We start from the raw sequence: 22,431 nt of genomic DNA, 5'->3' as shown, positions 1-22,431 counted from the left end.
TTCAGAACTGGTGAGAATGACGACTGCCTAATCCTAATGCCGACATTCTGTAACTATCCATATAACGCACGTCGACACTGAACAAAGTTGCCAACAAATAGAACCACCATTCAACAGTACAGTGTCGGCGTTGGTGACAATATGACTACATACCGTAGAATAATAATAGTAGCAACTAGCAGGTTATGTAAAAGATCACCGAGACACCAGGAGACCGCCAGCTACACCATTTACTGCTCCAGCTACAACCCCGATACACACCCATCTATGTCATATCAGCATCTTATCCCCGAGACACCAGGAGACTGCCAGCTACACTTACTGCTCCAGCTACAACCCCGATACACACCCATCTAGGTCACATCAGCATCTTATCCCCGAGACACCAGGAGCACGCTAACTATACTTACTGCTCCAGCTACAACCCCAATACACACCCATCTATGTCACATCAGCATCTTATCCCCGAGACACCAGGAGCGCTCTAACTACACTTACTGCTCCAGCTACAACCCCGATACACACCCATCTATGTCATATCAGCATCTTATCCCCGAGACACCAGGAGCGCGCTAACTACACTTACTGCTCCAGCTACAACCCCGATACACACCCATCTATATCACATCAGCATCTTATCCCCGAGACACCAGGAGCACGCTAACTACACTTACTGCTCCAGCTACAACCCCGATACACACCCATCTATGTCACATCAGCATCTTATCCCCGAGACACCAGGAGCGCTCTAACTACACTTACTGCTCCAGCTACAACCCCGATACACACCCATCTATGTCACATCAGCATCTTATCCCCGAGACACCAGGAGCGCACTAACTACACTCACTGCTCCAGCTACAACCCCGATACACACCCATCTATGTCATATCAGCATCTTATCCCCGAGACACCAGGAGCGCGCTAACTACACTTACTGCTCCAGCTACAACCCCGATACACACCCATCTATGTCACATCAGCATCTTATCCCCGAGACACCAGGAGCGCTCTAACTACACTTACTGCTCCAGCTACAACCCCGATACACACCCATCTATGTCATATCAGCATCTTATCCCCGAGACACCAGGAGCGCTCTAACTACACTTACTGCTCCAGCTACAACCCCGATACACACCCATCTATGTCATATCAGCATCTTATCCCCGAGACACCAGGAGCGCGCTAACTACACTTACTGCTCCAGCTACAACCCCGATACACACCCATCTATATCACATCAGCATCTTATCCCCGAGACACCAGGAGCGCGCTAACTACACTTACTGCTCCAGCTACAACCCCGATACACACCCATCTATGTCACATCAGCATCTTATTCCCGAGACACCAGGAGCGCGCTAACTACACTTACTGCTCCAGCTACAACCCCGATACACACCCATCTATGTCACATCAACATCTTATCCCCGAGACACCAGGAGCGCGCTAACTACACTTACTGCTCCAGCTACAACCCCGATACACACCCATCTATATCACATCAGCATCTTATCCCCGAGACACCAGGAGCGCGCTAACTACACTTACTGCTCCAGCTACAACCCCGATACACACCCATCTATGTCACATCAGCATCTTATCCCCGAGACACCAGGAGCGCGCTAACTACACTTACTGCTCCAGCTACAACCCCGATACACACCCATCTATATCACATCAGCATCTTATCCCCGAGACACCAGGAGCGCGCTAACTACACTTACTGCTCCAGCTACAACCCCGATACACACCCATCTATGTCACATCAGCATCTTATCCCCGAGACACCAGGAGCGCGCTAACTACACTTACTGCTCCAGCTACAACCCCGATACACACCCATCTATGTCACATCAGCAGCTTATCCCCGAGACACCAGGAGCGCGCTAACTACACTTACTGCTCCAGCTACAACCCCGATACACACCCATCTATGTCATATCAGCATCTTATTCCCGAGACACCAGGAGCGCGCTAACTACACTTACTGCTCCAGCTACAACCCCGATACACACCCATCTATGTCACATCAGCATCTTATCCCCGAGACACCAGGAGCGCGCTAACTACACTTACTGCTCCAGCTACAACCCCGATACACACCCATCTATGTCACATCAGCATCTTATCCCCGAGACACCAGGAGCGCGCTAACTACACTTACTGCTCCAGCTACAACCCCGATACACACCCATCTATGTCATATCAGCATCTTATTCCCGAGACACCAGGAGCACGCTAACTACACTTACTGCTCCAGCTACAACCCCGATACACACCCATCTATGTCACATCAGCATCTTATCCCCGAGACACCAGGAGCGCGCTAACTACACTTACTGCTCCAGCTACAACCCCGATACACACCCATCTATGTCATATCAGCATCTTATCCCCGAGACACCAGGAGCGCACTAACTACACTTACTGCTCCAGCTACAACCCCGATACACACCCATCTATGTCACATCAGCATCTTATCCCCGAGACACCAGGAGCGCGCTAACTACACTTACTGCTCCAGCTACAACCCCGATACACACCCATCTATGTCATATCAGCATCTTATCCCCGAGACACCAGGAGCGCACTAACTACACTTACTGCTCCAGCTACAACCCCGATACACACCCATCTATATCATATCAGCATCTTATCCCCGAGACACCAGGAGCGCGCTAACTACACTTACTGCTCCAGCTACAACCCCGATACACACCCATCTATGTCACATCAGCCTCTTATCCCCGAGACACCAGGAGCGCGCTAACTACACTTACTGCTCCAGTTACAACCCCGATACACACCCATCTATATAACATCAGCATCTTATCCCCGAGACACCAGGAGCGCGCTAACTACACTTACTGCTCCAGCTACAACCCCGATACACACCCATCTATGTCACATCAGCATCTTATCCCCGAGACACCAGGAGCGCGCTAACTACACTTACTGCTCCAGCTACAACCCCGATACACACCCATCTATGTCACATCAGCATCTTATCCCCGAGACACCAGGAGCGCGCTAACTACACTTACTGCTCCAGCTACAACCCCGATACACACCCATCTATATCACATCAGCATCTTATCCCCGAGACACCAGGAGCGCGCTAACTACACTTACTGCTCCAGCTACAACCCCGATACACACCCATCTATGTCATATCAGCATCTTATTCCCGAGACACCAGGAGCGTGCTAACTACACTTACTGCTCCAGCTACAACCCCGATACACACCCATCTATGTCACATCAGCATCTTATTCCCGAGACACCAGGAGCGCGCTAACTACACTTACTGCTCCAGCTACAACCCCGATACACACCCATCTATGTCACATCAGCATCTTATCCCCGAGACACCAGCAGCGCGCTAACTACACTTACTGCTCCAGCTACAACCCCGATACACACCCATCTATGTCACATCAGCATCTTATTCCCGAGACACCAGGAGTGCGATAACTACACTTACTGCTCCAGCTACAACCCCGATACACACCCATCTATGTCATATCAGCATCTTATCCCCGAGACACCAGGAGTGCGCTAACTACACTTACTGCTCCAGCTACAACCCCGATACACACCCATCTATGTCACATCAGCATCTTATTCCCGAGACACCAGGAGTGCGCTAACTACACTTACTGCTCCAGCTACAACCCCGATACACACCCATCTATGTCACATCAGCATCTTATCCACGAGACACCAGGAGCGCGCCAGCTACACTTATTGCTCCAGCTACAACCCCGATACACACCCATTTATATCACATCAGCATCTTATCCCCGAGACACCAGGAGCGCTCTAACTACACTTACTGCTCCAGCTACAACCCCGATACACACCCATCTATGTCATATCAGCATCTTATCCCCGAGACACCAGGAGCGCTCTAACTACACTTACTGCTCCAGCTACAACCCCGATACACACCCATCTATGTCACATCAGCATCTTATCCCCGAGACACCAGGAGCGCGCTAACTACACTTACTGCTCCAGCTACAACCCCGCTACACACCCATCTATGTCATATCAGCATCTTATCCCCGAGACACCAGGAGCGCGCTAACTACACTTACTGCTCCAGCTACAACCCCGATACACACCCATCTATGTCACATCAGCATCTTATTCCCGAGACACCAGGAGCGCGCTAACTACACTTACTGCTCCAGCTACAACCCCACTACACACCCATCTATGTCATATCAGCATCTTATCCCCGAGACACCAGGAGCGCGCTAACTACACTTACTGCTCCAGTTACAACCCCGATACACACCCATCTATGTCACATCAGCATCTTATTCCCGAGACACCAGGAGCGCGCTAACTACACTTACTGCTCCAGCTACAACCCCGATACACACCCATCTATGTCACATCAGCATCTTATCCCCGAGACACCAGCAGCGCGCTAACTACACTTACTGCTCCAGCTACAACCCCGATACACACCCATCTATGTCACATCAGCATCTTATTCCCGAGACACCAGGAGCGCGCTAACTACACTTACTGCTCCAGCTACAACCCCGATACACACCCATCTATGTCACATCAGCATCTTATTCCCGAGACACCAGGAGCGCGCTAACTACACTTACTGCTCCAGCTACAACCCCGATACACACCCATCTATGTCACATCAGCATCTTATTCCCGAGACACCAGCAGCGCGCCAGCTACACTTATTGCTCCAGCTACAGCCCCGATACACACCCATCTATGTCATATCAGCATCTTATTCCCGAGACACCAGCAGCGCGCCAGCTACACTTATTGCTCCAGCTACAGCCCCGATACACACCCATCTATGTCATATCAGCATCTTATCCCCGAGACACCAGCAGCGCGCTAACTACACTTACTGCTCCAGCTACAACCCCGATACACACCCATCTATGTCACATCAGCATCTTATTCCCGAGACACCAGGAGCGCGCCAGCTACACTTATTGCTCCAGCTACAGCCCCGATACACACCCATCTATGTCATATCAGCATCTTATCCCCGAGACACCAGGAGCGCTCTAACTACACTTACTGCTCCAGCTACAACCCCGATACACACCCATCTATATCACATCAGCATCTTATTCCCGAGACACCAGGAGCGCGCTAACTACACTTACTGCTCCAGCTACAACCCCGATACACACCCATCTATGTCATATCAGCATCTTATCCCCGAGACACCAGGAGCGCTCTAACTACACTTACTGCTCCAGCTACAACCCCGATACACACCCATCTATGTCACATCAGCATCTTATCCCCGAGACACCAGGAGCGCGCTAACTACACTTACTGCTCCAGCTACAACCCCGATACACACCCATCTATGTCATATCAGCATCTTATCCCCGAGACACCAGGAGCGCTCTAACTACACTTACTGCTCCAGCTACAACCCCGATACACACCCATCTATGTCACATCAGCATCTTATCCCCGAGACACCAGGAGCGCGCTAACTACACTTACTGCTCCAGCTACAACCCCGATACACACCCATCTATGTCATATCAGCATCTTATCCCCGAGACACCAGGAGCGCGCTAACTACACTTACTGCTCCAGCTACAACCCCGATACACACCCATCTATGTCACATCAGCATCTTATCCCCGAGACACCAGGAGCGCGCTAACTACACTTACTGCTCCAGCTACAACCCCGATACACACCCATCTATGTCACATCAGCATCTTATCCCCGAGACACCAGGAGCGCGCTAACTACACTTACTGCTCCAGCTACAACCCCGATACACACCCATCTATGTCACATCAGCATCTTATTCCCGAGTGACCAGGAGCGCGCTAACTGCACTTACTGCTCCAGCTACAACCCCGATACACACCCATCTATATAACATCAACATCTTATCCCCAAGACACCAGGAGCGCGCTAACTGCACTTACTGCTCCAGCTACAACCCCGATACACACCCATCTATGTCACATCAGCATCTTATCCCCGAGACACCAGGAGCGCGCTAACTACACTTACTGCTCCAGCTACAACCCCGATACACACCCATCTATGTCATATCAGCATCTTATCCCCGAGACACCAGGAGCGCGCTAACTACACTTACTGCTCCAGCTACAACCCCGATACACACCCATCTATGTCATATCAGCATCTTATCCCCGAGACACCAGGAGCGCGCTAACTACACTTACTGCTCCAGCTACAACCCCGATACACACCCATCTATATCACATCAGCATCTTATCCCCGAGACACCAGGAGCGCGCTAACTACACTTACTGCTCCAGCTACAACCCCGATACACACCCATCTATGTCATATCAGCATCTTATCCCCGAGACACCAGGAGCGCGCTAACTACACTTACTGCTCCAGCTACAACCCCGATACACACCCATCTATGTCACATCAGCATCTTATTCCCGAGACACCAGGAGCGCGCTAACTACACTTACTGCTCCCGCTACAACCCCGATACACACCCATCTATGTCACATCAGCATCTTATCCCCGAGACACCAGGAGCGCGCTAACTACACTTACTGCTCCAGCTACAACCCCGATACACACCCATCTATGTCATATCAGCATCTTATCCCCGAGACACCAGGAGCGCGCTAACTACACTTACTGCTCCAGCTACAACCCCGATACACACCCATCTATGTCATATCAGCATCTTATCCCCGAGACACCAGGAGCGCGCTAACTACACTTACTGCTCCAGCTACAACCCCGATACACACCCATCTATGTCATATCAGCATCTTATCCCCGAGACACCAGGAGCGCGCTAACTACACTTACTGCTCCAGCTACAACCCCGATACACACCCATCTATGTCATATCAGCATCTTATCCCCGAGACACCAGGAGCGCGCTAACTACACTTACTGCTCCAGCTACAACCCCGATACACACCCATCTATGTCATATCAGCATCTTATCCCCGAGACACCAGGAGCGCGCTAACTACACTTACTGCTCCAGCTACAACCCCGATACACACCCATCTATGTCACATCAGCATCTTATTCCCGAGACACCAGGAGCGCGCTAACTACACTTACTGCTCCAGCTACAACCCCGATACACACCCATCTATGTCACATCAGCATCTTATCCCCGAGACACCAGGAGCGCGCTAACTACACTTACTGCTCCAGCTACAACCCCGATACACACCCATCTATATCACATCAGCATCTTATTCCCGAGACACCAGGAGCGCGCTAACTACACCTACTGCTCCAGCTACAACCCCGATACACACCCATCTATATCATATCAGCATCTTATCCCCGAGACACCAGGAGCGCGCTAACTACACTTACTGCTCCAGCTACAACCCCGATACACACACATCTATGTCATATCAGCATCTTATCCCCGAGACACCAGGAGCGCGCTAACTACACTTACTGCTCCAGCTACAACCCCGATACACACACATCTATGTCATATCAGCATCTTATCCCCGAGACACCAGGAGCGCGCTAACTACACTTACTGCTCCAGCTACAACCCCGATACACACCCATCTATGTCACATCAGCATCTTATTCCCGAGACACCAGGAGCGCGCTAACTACACTTACTGCTCCAGCTACAACCCCGATACACACCCATCTATGTCATATCAGCATCTTATCCCCGAGACACCAGGAGCGCACTAACTACACTTACTGCTCCAGCTACAACCCCGATACACACCCATCTATATCACATCAGCATCTTATCCCCGAGACACCAGGAGCGCGCTAACTACACTTACTGCTCCAGCTACAACCCCGATACACACCCATCTATGTCATATCTGCAGCTTATCCCCGAGACACCAGGAGCGCACTAACCACACTTACTGCTCCAGCTACAACCCCGATACACACCCATCTATATCACATCAGCATCTTATCCCCGAGACACCAGGAGCGCGCTAACTACACTTACTGCTCCAGCTACAGCCCCGATACACACCCATCTATGTCACATCAGCATCTTATCCCCAAGACACCAGGAGACCGCCAGCTACACTTACTGCTCCAGCTACAACCCCGATACACACCCATCTATGTCACATCAGCATCTTATCCCCGAGACACCAGGAGCGCGCCAGCTACACTTACTGCTCCAGCTACAACCCCGATACACACCCATCTATGTCACATCAGCATCTTATCCCAGAGACACCAGGAGCGCGCTAACTACACTTACTGCTCCAGCTACAACCCCGATACACACCCATCTATGTCATATCAGCATCTTATCCCCGAGACACCAGGAGCGCGCTAACTACACTTACTGCTCCAGCTACAACCCCGATACACACCCATCTATGTCATATCAGCATCTTATCCCCGAGACACCAGGAGCGCGCTAACTACACTTACTGCTCCAGCTACAGCCCCGATACACACCCATCTATGTCACATCAGCATCTTATCCCCAAGACACCAGGAGACCGCCAGCTACACTTACTGCTCCAGCTACAACCCCGATACACACCCATCTATGTCACATCAGCATCTTATCCCCGAGACACCAGGAGCGCGCCAGCTACACTTACTGCTCCAGCTACAACCCCGATACACACCCATCTATGTCACATCAGCATCTTATCCCAGAGACACCAGGAGCGCGCTAACTACACTTACTGCTCCAGCTACAACCCCGATACACACCCATCTATACCATATCAGCATCTTATCCCCGAGACACCAGGAGCGCGCTAACTACACTTACTGCTCCAGCTACAACCCCGATACACACCCATCTATGTCATTTCAGCATCTTATTCCCGAGTGACCAGGAGCGCGCTAACTACACTTACTGCTCCAGCTACAACCCCGATACACACCCATCTATGTCACATCAGCATCTTATTCCCGAGACACCAGGAGCGCGCTAACTACACTTACTGCTCCAGCTACAACCCCGATACACACACATCTATGTCATATCAGCATCTTATCCCCGAGACACCAGGAGCGCGCTAACTACACTTACTGCTCCAGCTACAACCCCGATACACACCCATCTATGTCACATCAGCATCTTATTCCCGAGACACCAGGAGCGCGCTAACTACACTTACTGCTCCAGCTACAACCCCGATACACACCCATCTATGTCATATCAGCATCTTATTCCCGAGTGACCAGGAGCGCGCTAACTACACTTACTGCTCCAGCTACAACCCCGATACACACCCATCTATATAACATCAACATCTTATCCCCAAGACACCAGGAGCGCGCTAACTGCACTTACTGCTCCAGCTACAACCCCGATACACACCCATCTATGTCACATCAGCATCTTATCCCCGAGACACCAGGAGCGCACTAACTACACTTACTGCTCCAGCTACAACCCCGATACACACCCATCTATATCACATCAGCATCTTATCCCCGAGACACCAGGAGCGCGCTAACTACACTTACTGCTCCAGCTACAACCCCGATACACACCCATCTATGTCATATCAGCATCTTATTCCCGAGACACCAGGAGCACGCTAACTACACTTACTGCTCCAGCTACAACCCCGATACACACCCATCTATGTCATATCTGCAGCTTATCCCCGAGACACCAGGAGCGCGCTAACTACACTTACTGCTCCAGCTACAACCCCGATACACACCCATCTATGTCATATCAGCATCTTATCCCCGAGACACCAGGAGCGCGCTAACTACACTTACTGCTCCAGCTACAACCCCGATACACACCCATCTATATCACATCAGCATCTTATCCCCGAGACACCAGGAGCGCGCTAACTACACTTACTGCTCCAGCTACAACCCCGATACACACCCATCTATGTTACATCAGCATCTTATTCCCGAGACACCAGGAGACCGCCAGCTACACTTACTGCTCCAGCTACAACCCCGATACACACCCATCTATATCATATCAGCCTCTTATCCCCGAGACACCAGGAGCGCGCTAACTACACTTACTGCTCCAGCTACAACCTCGATACACACCCATCTATGTCACATCAGCATCTTATCCCCGAGACACCAGGAGCGCGCTAACTACACTTACTGCTCCAGCTACAACCCCTATACACACCCATCTATGTCACATCATCATCTTATCCCCGAGACACCAGGAGCGCGCTAACTACACTTACTGCTCCAGCTACAACCCCGATACACACCCATCTATGTCATATCAGCATCTTATCCCCGAGACACCAGGAGCGCGCCAGCTACACTTACTGCTCCAGCTACAACCCCGATACACACCCATCTATGTCATATCAGCATCTTATCCCCGAGACACCAGGAGCGCGCTAACTACACTTACTGCTCCAGCTACAACCCCGATACACACCCATCTATGTCACATCAGCATCTTATCCCCGAGACACCAGGAGCACGCTAACTACACTTACTGCTCCAGCTACAACCCCGATACACACCCATCTATGTCACATCTGCAGCTAATCCCCGAGACACCAGGAGCGCGCTAACTACACTTACTGCTCCAGCTACAACCCCGATACACACCCATCTATGTCACATCAGCATCTTATCCCCGAGACACCAGGAGCGCGCTAACTACACTTACTGCTCCAGCTACAACCCCGATACACACCCATCTATGTCACATCAGCATCTTATCCCCGAGACACCAGGAGCGCGCTAACTACACTTACTGCTCCAGCTACAACCCCGATACACACCCATCTATGTCACATCAGCATCTTATCCCCGAGACACCAGGAGCGCGCTAACTACACTTACTGCTCCAGCTACAACCCCGATACACACCCATCTATGTCACATCAGCATCTTATCCCCGAGACACCAGGAGCACGCTAACTACACTTACTGCTCCAGCTACAACCCCGATACACACCCATCTATGTCACATCTGCAGCTAATCCCCGAGACACCAGGAGCGCGCTAACTACACTTACTGCTCCAGCTACAACCCCACTACACACCCATCTATGTCATATCAGCATCTTATTCCCGAGACACCAGGAGCGCGCTAACTACACTTACTGCTCCAGCTACAACCCCGATACACACCCATCTATGTCACATCTGCAGCTAATCCCCGAGACACCAGGAGCGCGCTAACTACACTTACTGCTCCAGCTACAACCCCACTACACACCCATCTATGTCATATCAGCATCTTATCCCTGAGACACCAGGAGCGCGCTAACTACACTTACTGCTCCAGCTACAACCCCGATACACACCCATCTATGTCACATTAGCATCTTATCCCCGAGACACCAGGAGCGCGCTAACTACACTTACTGCTCCAGCTACAACCCCGATACACACCCATCTATGTCACATCAGCATCTTATCCCCGAGACACCAGGAGCGCGCTAACTACACTTACTGCTCCAGCTACAACCCCGATACACACCCATCTATGTCACATCAGCATCTTATCCCAGAGACACCAGGAGACTGCCAGCTACACTTACTGCTCCAGCTACAACCCCGATACACACCCATCTATGTCACATCAGCATCTTATCCCCGAGACACCAGGAGCGCGCTAACTACACTTACTGCTCCAGCTACAACCCCGATACACACCCATCTATGTCACATCAGCATCTTATCCCCGAGACACCAGGAGCGCGCTAACTACACTTACTGCTCCAGCTACAACCCCGATACACACCCATCTATGTCACATCAGCATCTTATCCCCGAGACACCAGGAGCGCGCTAACTACACTTACTGCTCCAGCTACAACCCCGATACACACCCATCTATGTCACATCAGCATCTTATCCCCGAGACACCAGGAGCACGCTAACTACACTTACTGCTCCAGCTACAACCCCGATACACACCCATCTATGTCATATCAGCATCTTATCCCCGAGACACCAGGAGCACGCTAACTACACTTACTGCTCCAGCTACAACCCCGATACACACCCATCTATGTCATATCAGCATCTTATTCCCGAGACACCAGGAGCGCGCTAACTACACTTACTGCTCCAGCTACAACCCCGATACACACCCATCTATGTCACATCAGCATCTTATCCCTGAGACACCAGGAGCGCGCTAACTACACTTACTGCTCCAGCTACAACCCCGATACACACCCATCTATATCACATCAGCATCTTATCCCCGAGACACCAGGAGCGCTCTAACTACACTTACTGCTCCAGCTACAACCCCGATACACACCCATCTATATCACATCAGAATCTTATCCCCGAGACACCAGGAGCGCTCTAACTACACTTACTGCTCCAGCTACAACCCCGATACACACCCATCTATATCACATCAGCATCTTATCCCCGAGACACCAGGAGCGCGCTAACTACACTTACTGCTCCAGCTACAACCCCGATACACACCCATCTATGTCACATCAGCATCTTATTCCCGAGACACCAGGAGCGCGCTAACTACACTTACTGCTCCAGCTACAACCCCGATACACACCCATCTATGTCACATCAGCATCATATCCCCGAGACACCAGGAGCGCGCTAACTACACTTACTGCTCCAGCTACAACCCCAATACACACCCATCTATGTCACATCAGCATCTTATCCCCGAGACACCAGGAGCGCGCTAACTACACTTACTGCTCCAGCTACAACCCCGATACACACCCATCTATGTCACATCTGCAGCTAATCCCCGAGACACCAGGAGCGCGCTAACTACACTTACTGCTCCAGCTACAACCCCGATACACACCCATCTATATCACATCAGCATCTTATCCCCGAGACACCAGGAGCGCGCTAACTACACTTACTGCTCCAGCTACAACCCCGATACACACCCATCTATGTCACATCAGCATCTTATTCCCGAGACACCAGGAGCGCGCTAACTACACTTACTGCTCCAGCTACAACCCCGATACACACCCATCTATGTCACATCAGCATCATATCCCCGAGACACCAGGAGCGCGCTAACTACACTTACTGCTCCAGCTACAACCCCAATACACACCCATCTATGTCACATCAGCATCTTATCCCCGAGACACCAGGAGCGCGCTAACTACACTTACTGCTCCAGCTACAACCCCGATACACACCCATCTATGTCATATCAGCATCTTATCCCCGAGACACCAGGAGCGCGCTAACTGCACCTACTGCTCCAGCTACAACCCCGATACACACCCATCTATGTCACATCTGCAGCTAATCCCCGAGACACCAGGAGCGCGCTAACTACACTTACTGCTCCAGCTACAACCCCGATACACACCCATCTATGTCACATCAGCATCTTATCCCCGAGACACCAGGAGCGCGCTAACTACACTTACTGCTCCAGCTACAACCCCGATACACACCCATCTATGTCACATCAGCATCTTATCCCCGAGACACCAGGAGCGCGCCAGCTACACTTACTGCTCCAGCTACAACCCCGATACACACCCATCTATGTCACATCAGCATCTTATCCCAGAGACACCAGGAGCGCGCTAACTACACTTACTGCTCCAGCTACAACCCCGATACACACCCATCTATGTCATATCAGCATCTTATCCCCGAGACACCAGGAGCGCGCTAACTACACTTACTGCTCCAGCTACAACCCCGATACACACCCATCTATGTCATTTCAGCATCTTATTCCCGAGTGACCAGGAGCGCGCTAACTACACTTACTGCTCCAGCTACAACCCCGATACACACCCATCTATGTCACATCAGCATCTTATTCCCGAGACACCAGGAGCGCGCTAACTACACTTACTGCTCCAGCTACAACCCCGATACACACACATCTATGTCATATCAGCATCTTATCCCCGAGACACCAGGAGCGCGCTAACTACACTTACTGCTCCAGCTACAACCCCGATACACACCCATCTATGTCACATCAGCATCTTATTCCCGAGACACCAGGAGCGCGCTAACTACACTTACTGCTCCAGCTACAACCCCGATACACACCCATCTATGTCATATCAGCATCTTATTCCCGAGTGACCAGGAGCGCGCTAACTACACTTACTGCTCCAGCTACAACCCCGATACACACCCATCTATATAACATCAACATCTTATCCCCAAGACACCAGGAGCGCGCTAACTGCACTTACTGCTCCAGCTACAACCCCGATACACACCCATCTATGTCACATCAGCATCTTATCCCCGAGACACCAGGAGCGCACTAACTACACTTACTGCTCCAGCTACAACCCCGATACACACCCATCTATATCACATCAGCATCTTATCCCCGAGACACCAGGAGCGCGCTAACTACACTTACTGCTCCAGCTACAACCCCGATACACACCCATCTATGTCATATCAGCATCTTATTCCCGAGACACCAGGAGCACGCTAACTACACTTACTGCTCCAGCTACAACCCCGATACACACCCATCTATGTCATATCTGCAGCTTATCCCCGAGACACCAGGAGCGCGCTAACTACACTTACTGCTCCAGCTACAACCCCGATACACACCCATCTATATCACATCAGCATCATATCCCCGAGACACCAGGAGCGCGCTAACTACACTTACTGCTCCAGCTACAACCCCGATACACACCCATCTATATCACATCAGCATCTTATCCCCGAGACACCAGGAGCGCTCTAACTACACTTACTGCTCCAGCTACAACCCCGATACACACCCATCTATGTCATATCAGCATCTTATCCCCGAGACACCAGGAGCGCTCTAACTACACTTACTGCTCCAGCTACAACCCCGATACACACCCATCTATATCACATCAGCATCTTATTCCCGAGACACCAGGAGCGCGCTAACTACACTTACTGCTCCAGCTACAACCCCGATACACACCCATCTATGTCATATCAGCATCTTATCCCCGAGACACCAGGAGCGCTCTAACTACACTTACTGCTCCAGCTACAACCCCGATACACACCCATCTATGTCACATCAGCATCTTATCCCCGAGACACCAGGAGCGCGCTAACTACACTTACTGCTCCAGCTACAACCCCGATACACACCCATCTATGTCATATCAGCATCTTATCCCCGAGACACCAGGAGCGCTCTAACTACACTTACTGCTCCAGCTACAACCCCGATACACACCCATCTATGTCACATCAGCATCTTATCCCCGAGACACCAGGAGCGCGCTAACTACACTTACTGCTCCAGCTACAACCCCGATACACACCCATCTATGTCATATCAGCATCTTATCCCCGAGACACCAGGAGCGCTCTAACTACACTTACTGCTCCAGCTACAACCCCGATACACACCCATCTATGTCACATCAGCATCTTATTCCCGAGTGACCAGGAGCGCGCTAACTGCACTTACTGCTCCAGCTACAACCCCGATACACACCCATCTATGTCACATCAGCATCTTATCCCCGAGACACCAGGAGCGCGCTAACTACACTTACTGCTCCAGCTACAACCCCGATACACACCCATCTATGTCATATCAGCATCTTATCCCCGAGACACCAGGAGCGCTCTAACTACACTTACTGCTCCAGCTACAACCCCGATACACACCCATCTATGTCACATCAGCATCTTATTCCCGAGTGACCAGGAGCGCGCTAACTACACTTACTGCTCCAGTTACAACCCCGATACACACCCATCTATGTCATATCAGCATCTTATCCCCGAGACACCAGGAGCGCACTAACTACACTTACTGCTCCAGCTACAACCCCGATACACACCCATCTATGTCATATCAGCATCTTATCCCCGAGACACCAGGAGCGCACTAACTACACTTACTGCTCCAGCTACAACCCCGATACACACCCATCTATATCACATCAGCATCTTATCCCCGAGACACCAGGAGCGCGCTAACTACACTTACTGCTCCAGCTACAACCCCGATACACACCCATCTATGTCATATCAGCATCTTATCCCCGAGACACCAGGAGCGCGCTAACTACACTTACTGCTCCAGCTACAACCCCGATACACACCCATCTATGTCACATCAGCATCTTATTCCCGAGACACCAGGAGCGCGCTAACTACACTTACTGCTCCAGCTACAACCCCGATACACACCCATCTATGTCACATCAGCATCTTATTCCCGAGACACCAGGAGCGCGCTAACTACACTTACTGCTCCAGCTACAACCCCGATACACACCCATCTATGTCACATCAGCATCTTATCCCCGAGACACCAGGAGCGCGCTAACTACACTTACTGCTCCAGCTACAACCCCGATACACACCCATCTATATCACATCAGCATCTTATTCCCGAGACACCAGGAGCGCGCTAACTACACCTACTGCTCCAGCTACAACCCCGATACACACCCATCTATGTCACATCAGCATCTTATTCCCGAGACACCAGGAGCGCGCTAACTACACTTACTGCTCCAGCTACAACCCCGATACACACACATCTATGTCATATCAGCATCTTATCCCCGAGACACCAGGAGCGCGCTAACTACACTTACTGCTCCAGCTACAACCCCGATACACACCCATCTATGTCACATCAGCATCTTATTCCCGAGACACCAGGAGCGCGCTAACTACACTTACTGCTCCAGCTACAACCCCGATACACACCCATCTATGTCATATCAGCATCTTATCCCCGAGACACCAGGAGCGCACTAACTACACTTACTGCTCCAGCTACAACCCCGATACACACCCATCTATATCACATCAGCATCTTATCCCCGAGACACCAGGAGCGCGCTAACTACACTTACTGCTCCAGCTACAACCCCGATACACACCCATCTATATAACATCAGCATCTTATCCCCGAGACACCAGGAGCACGCTAACTACACTTACTGCTTCAGCTACAACCTCGATACACACCCATCTATGTCATATCAGCATCTTATCCCCGAGACACCAGGAGCGCGCTAACTACACTTACTGCTCCAGCTACAGCCCCGATACACACCCATCTATGTCACATCAGCATCTTATCCCCAAGACACCAGGAGACCGCCAGCTACACTTACTGCTCCAGCTACAACCCCGATACACACCCATCTATGTCACATCAGCATCTTATCCCCGAGACACCAGGAGCGCGCCAGCTACACTTACTGCTCCAGCTACAACCCCGATACACACCCATCTATGTCACATCAGCATCTTATCCCAGAGACACCAGGAGCGCGCTAACTACACTTACTGCTCCAGCTACAACCCCGATACACACCCATCTATGTCATATCAGCATCTTATCCCCGAGACACCAGGAGCGCGCTAACTACACTTACTGCTCCAGCTACAACCCCGATACACACCCATCTATGTCATTTCAGCATCTTATTCCCGAGTGACCAGGAGCGCGCTAACTACACTTACTGCTCCAGCTACAACCCCGATACACACCCATCTATGTCACATCAGCATCTTATTCCCGAGACACCAGGAGCGCGCTAACTACACTTACTGCTCCAGCTACAACCCCGATACACACACATCTATGTCATATCAGCATCTTATCCCCGAGACACCAGGAGCGCGCTAACTACACTTACTGCTCCAGCTACAACCCCGATACACACCCATCTATGTCACATCAGCATCTTATTCCCGAGACACCAGGAGCGCGCTAACTACACTTACTGCTCCAGCTACAACCCCGATACACACCCATCTATGTCATATCAGCATCTTATTCCCGAGTGACCAGGAGCGCGCTAACTACACTTACTGCTCCAGCTACAACCCCGATACACACCCATCTATATAACATCAACATCTTATCCCCAAGACACCAGGAGCGCGCTAACTGCACTTACTGCTCCAGCTACAACCCCGATACACACCCATCTATGTCACATCAGCATCTTATCCCCGAGACACCAGGAGCGCACTAACTACACTTACTGCTCCAGCTACAACCCCGATACACACCCATCTATATCACATCAGCATCTTATCCCCGAGACACCAGGAGCGCACTAACTACACTTACTGCTCCAGCTACAACCCCGATACACACCCATCTATGTCATATCAGCATCTTATTCCCGAGACACCAGGAGCGCGCTAACTACACTTACTACTCCAGCTACAACCCCGATACACACCCATCTATGTCACATCAGCATCTTATCCCCGAGACACCAGGAGCGCGCTAACTACACTTACTGCTCCAGCTACAACCCCGATACACACCCATCTATATCACATCAGCATCTTATCCCCGAGACACCAGGAGCGCGCTAACTACACTTACTGCTCCAGCTACAACCCCGATACACACCCATCTATGTCATATCAGCATCTTATTCCCGAGACACCAGGAGCACGCTAACTACACTTACTGCTCCAGCTACAACCCCGATACACACCCATCTATGTCATATCTGCAGCTTATCCCCGAGACACCAGGAGCGCGCTAACTACACTTACTGCTCCAGCTACAACCCCGATACACACCCATCTATGTCATATCAGCATCTTATTCCCGAGACACCAGGAGACCGCCAGCTACACTTACTGCTCCAGCTACAACCCCGATACACACCCATCTATGTCATATCAGCATCTTATCCCCGAGACACCAGGAGCGCGCTAACTACACTTACTGCTCCAGCTACAACCCCGATACACACCCATCTATGTCATATCAGCATCTTATCCCCGAGACACCAGGAGCGCGCTAACTACACTTACTGCTCCAGCTACAACCCCGATACACACCCATCTATATCACATCAGCATCTTATCCCCGAGACACCAGGAGCGCGCTAACTACACTTACTGCTCCAGCTACAACCCCGATACACACCCATCTATGTTACATCAGCATCTTATTCCCGAGACACCAGGAGACCGCCAGCTACACTTACTGCTCCAGCTACAACCCCGATACACACCCATCTATATCATATCAGCCTCTTATCCCCGAGACACCAGGAGCGCGCTAACTACACTTACTGCTCCAGCTACAACCCCTATACACACCCATCTATGTCACATCATCATCTTATCCCCGAGACACCAGGAGCGCGCTAACTACACTTACTGCTCCAGCTACAACCCCGATACACACCCATCTATGTCATATCAGCATCTTATCCCCGAGACACCAGGAGCGCGCCAGCTACACTTACTGCTCCAGCTACAACCCCGATACACACCCATCTATGTCATATCAGCATCTTATCCCCGAGACACCAGGAGCGCGCTAACTACACTTACTGCTCCAGCTACAACCCCGATACACACCCATCTATGTCACATCAGCATCTTATCCCCGAGACACCAGGAGCACGCTAACTACACTTACTGCTCCAGCTACAACCCCGATACACACCCATCTATGTCACATCTGCAGCTAATCCCCGAGACACCAGGAGCGCGCTAACTACACTTACTGCTCCAGCTACAACCCCGATACACACCCATCTATGTCACATCAGCATCTTATCCCCGAGACACCAGGAGCGCGCTAACTACACTTACTGCTCCAGCTACAACCCCGATACACACCCATCTATGTCACATCAGCATCTTATCCCCGAGACACCAGGAGCGCGCTAACTACACTTACTGCTCCAGCTACAACCCCGATACACACCCATCTATGTCACATCAGCATCTTATCCCCGAGACACCAGGAGCGCGCTAACTACACTTACTGCTCCAGCTACAACCCCGATACACACCCATCTATGTCACATCAGCATCTTATCCCCGAGACACCAGGAGCACGCTAACTACACTTACTGCTCCAGCTACAACCCCGATACACACCCATCTATGTCACATCTGCAGCTAATCCCCGAGACACCAGGAGCGCGCTAACTACACTTACTGCTCCAGCTACAACCCCGATACACACCCATCTATGTCACATTAGCATCTTATCCCCGAGACACCAGGAGCGCGCTAACTACACTTACTGCTCCAGCTACAACCCCGATACACACCCATCTATGTCACATCAGCATCTTATCCCCGAGACACCAGGAGCGCGCTAACTACACTTACTGCTCCAGCTACAACCCCGATACACACCCATCTATGTCACATCAGCATCTTATCCCAGAGACACCAGGAGACTGCCAGCTACACTTACTGCTCCAGCTACAACCCCGATACACACCCATCTATGTCACATCAGCATCTTATCCCCGAGACACCAGGAGCGCGCTAACTACACTTACTGCTCCAGCTACAACCCCGATACACACCCATCTATGTCACATCAGCATCTTATCCCCGAGACACCAGGAGCGCGCTAACTACACTTACTGCTCCAGCTACAACCCCGATACACACCCATCTATGTCACATCAGCATCTTATCCCCGAGACACCAGGAGCGCGCTAACTACACTTACTGCTCCAGCTACAACCCCGATACACACCCATCTATGTCACATCAGCATCTTATCCCCGAGACACCAGGAGCACGCTAACTACACTTACTGCTCCAGCTACAACCCCGATACACACCCATCTATGTCATATCAGCATCTTATCCCCGAGACACCAGGAGCACGCTAACTACACTTACTGCTCCAGCTACAACCCCGATACACACCCATCTATGTCATATCAGCATCTTATTCCCGAGACACCAGGAGCGCGCTAACTACACTTACTGCTCCAGCTACAACCCCGATACACACCCATCTATGTCACATCAGCATCTTATCCCTGAGACACCAGGAGCGCGCTAACTACACTTACTGCTCCAGCTACAACCCCGATACACACCCATCTATATCACATCAGCATCTTATCCCCGAGACACCAGGAGCGCTCTAACTACACTTACTGCTCCAGCTACAACCCCGATACACACCCATCTATATCACATCAGAATCTTATCCCCGAGACACCAGGAGCGCTCTAACTACACTTACTGCTCCAGCTACAACCCCGATACACACCCATCTATATCACATCAGCATCTTATCCCCGAGACACCAGGAGCGCGCTAACTACACTTACTGCTCCAGCTACAACCCCGATACACACCCATCTATGTCACATCAGCATCTTATTCCCGAGACACCAGGAGCGCGCTAACTACACTTACTGCTCCAGCTACAACCCCGATACACACCCATCTATGTCACATCAGCATCATATCCCCGAGACACCAGGAGCGCGCTAACTACACTTACTGCTCCAGCTACAACCCCAATACACACCCATCTATGTCACATCAGCATCTTATCCCCGAGACACCAGGAGCGCGCTAACTACACTTACTGCTCCAGCTACAACCCCGATACACACCCATCTATGTCACATCAGCATCTTATCCCCGAGACACCAGGAGCGCGCTAACTACACTTACTGCTCCAGCTACAACCCCGATACACACCCATCTATGTCATATCAGCATCTTATTCCCGAGACACCAGGAGCACGCTAACTACACTTACTGCTCCAGCTACAACCCCGATACACACCCATCTATGTCATATCTGCAGCTTATCCCCGAGACACCAGGAGCGCGCTAACTACACTTACTGCTCCAGCTACAACCCCGATACACACCCATCTATGTCATATCAGCATCTTATTCCCGAGACACCAGGAGACCGCCAGCTACACTTACTGCTCCAGCTACAACCCCGATACACACCCATCTATGTCATATCAGCATCTTATCCCCGAGACACCAGGAGCGTGCTAACTACACTTACTGCTCCAGCTACAACCCCGATACACACCCATCTATGTCATATCAGCATCTTATCCCCGAGACACCAGGAGCGCGCTAACTACACTTACTGCTCCAGCTACAACCCCGATACACACCCATCTATATCACATCAGCATCTTATCCCCGAGACACCAGGAGCGCGCTAACTACACTTACTGCTCCAGCTACAACCCCGATACACACCCATCTATGTTACATCAGCATCTTATTCCCGAGACACCAGGAGACCGCCAGCTACACTTACTGCTCCAGCTACAACCCCGATACACACCCATCTATATCATATCAGCCTCTTATCCCCGAGACACCAGGAGCGCGCTAACTACACTTACTGCTCCAGCTACAACCCCGATACACACCCATCTATGTCACATCAGCATCTTATCCCCGAGACACCAGGAGCACGCTAACTACACTTACTGCTCCAGCTACAACCCCGATACACACCCATCTATGTCACATCTGCAGCTAATCCCCGAGACACCAGGAGCGCGCTAACTACACTTACTGCTCCAGCTACAACCCCGATACACACCCATCTATGTCACATCAGCATCTTATCCCCGAGACACCAGGAGCGCGCTAACTACACTTACTGCTCCAGCTACAACCCCGATACACACCCATCTATGTCACATCAGCATCTTATCCCCGAGACACCAGGAGCGCGCTAACTACACTTACTGCTCCAGCTACAACCCCGAT

The 22,431-nt window shown here is 51.1% G+C and overlaps 1 protein-coding gene across 1 annotated transcript in view; it reads right to left on the bottom strand.

Annotated features, from left to right (window-relative positions):
- The window catches only part of TIMM10B (translocase of inner mitochondrial membrane 10B), a 47,062-nt gene that overhangs the window by 995 nt on the left and 23,636 nt on the right, over positions 1-22,431 (bottom strand). The window lies entirely within an intron of this gene.

The sequence above is a fragment of the Pseudophryne corroboree genome, chromosome 2, assembly GCF_028390025.1.
Source record: "Pseudophryne corroboree isolate aPseCor3 chromosome 2, aPseCor3.hap2, whole genome shotgun sequence".
Lineage (NCBI taxonomy): Eukaryota > Metazoa > Chordata > Amphibia > Anura > Myobatrachidae > Pseudophryne > Pseudophryne corroboree.
Note: the sequence above shows the minus strand (reverse complement) of the source record. Positions and strands in the feature narration are given on the sequence as shown.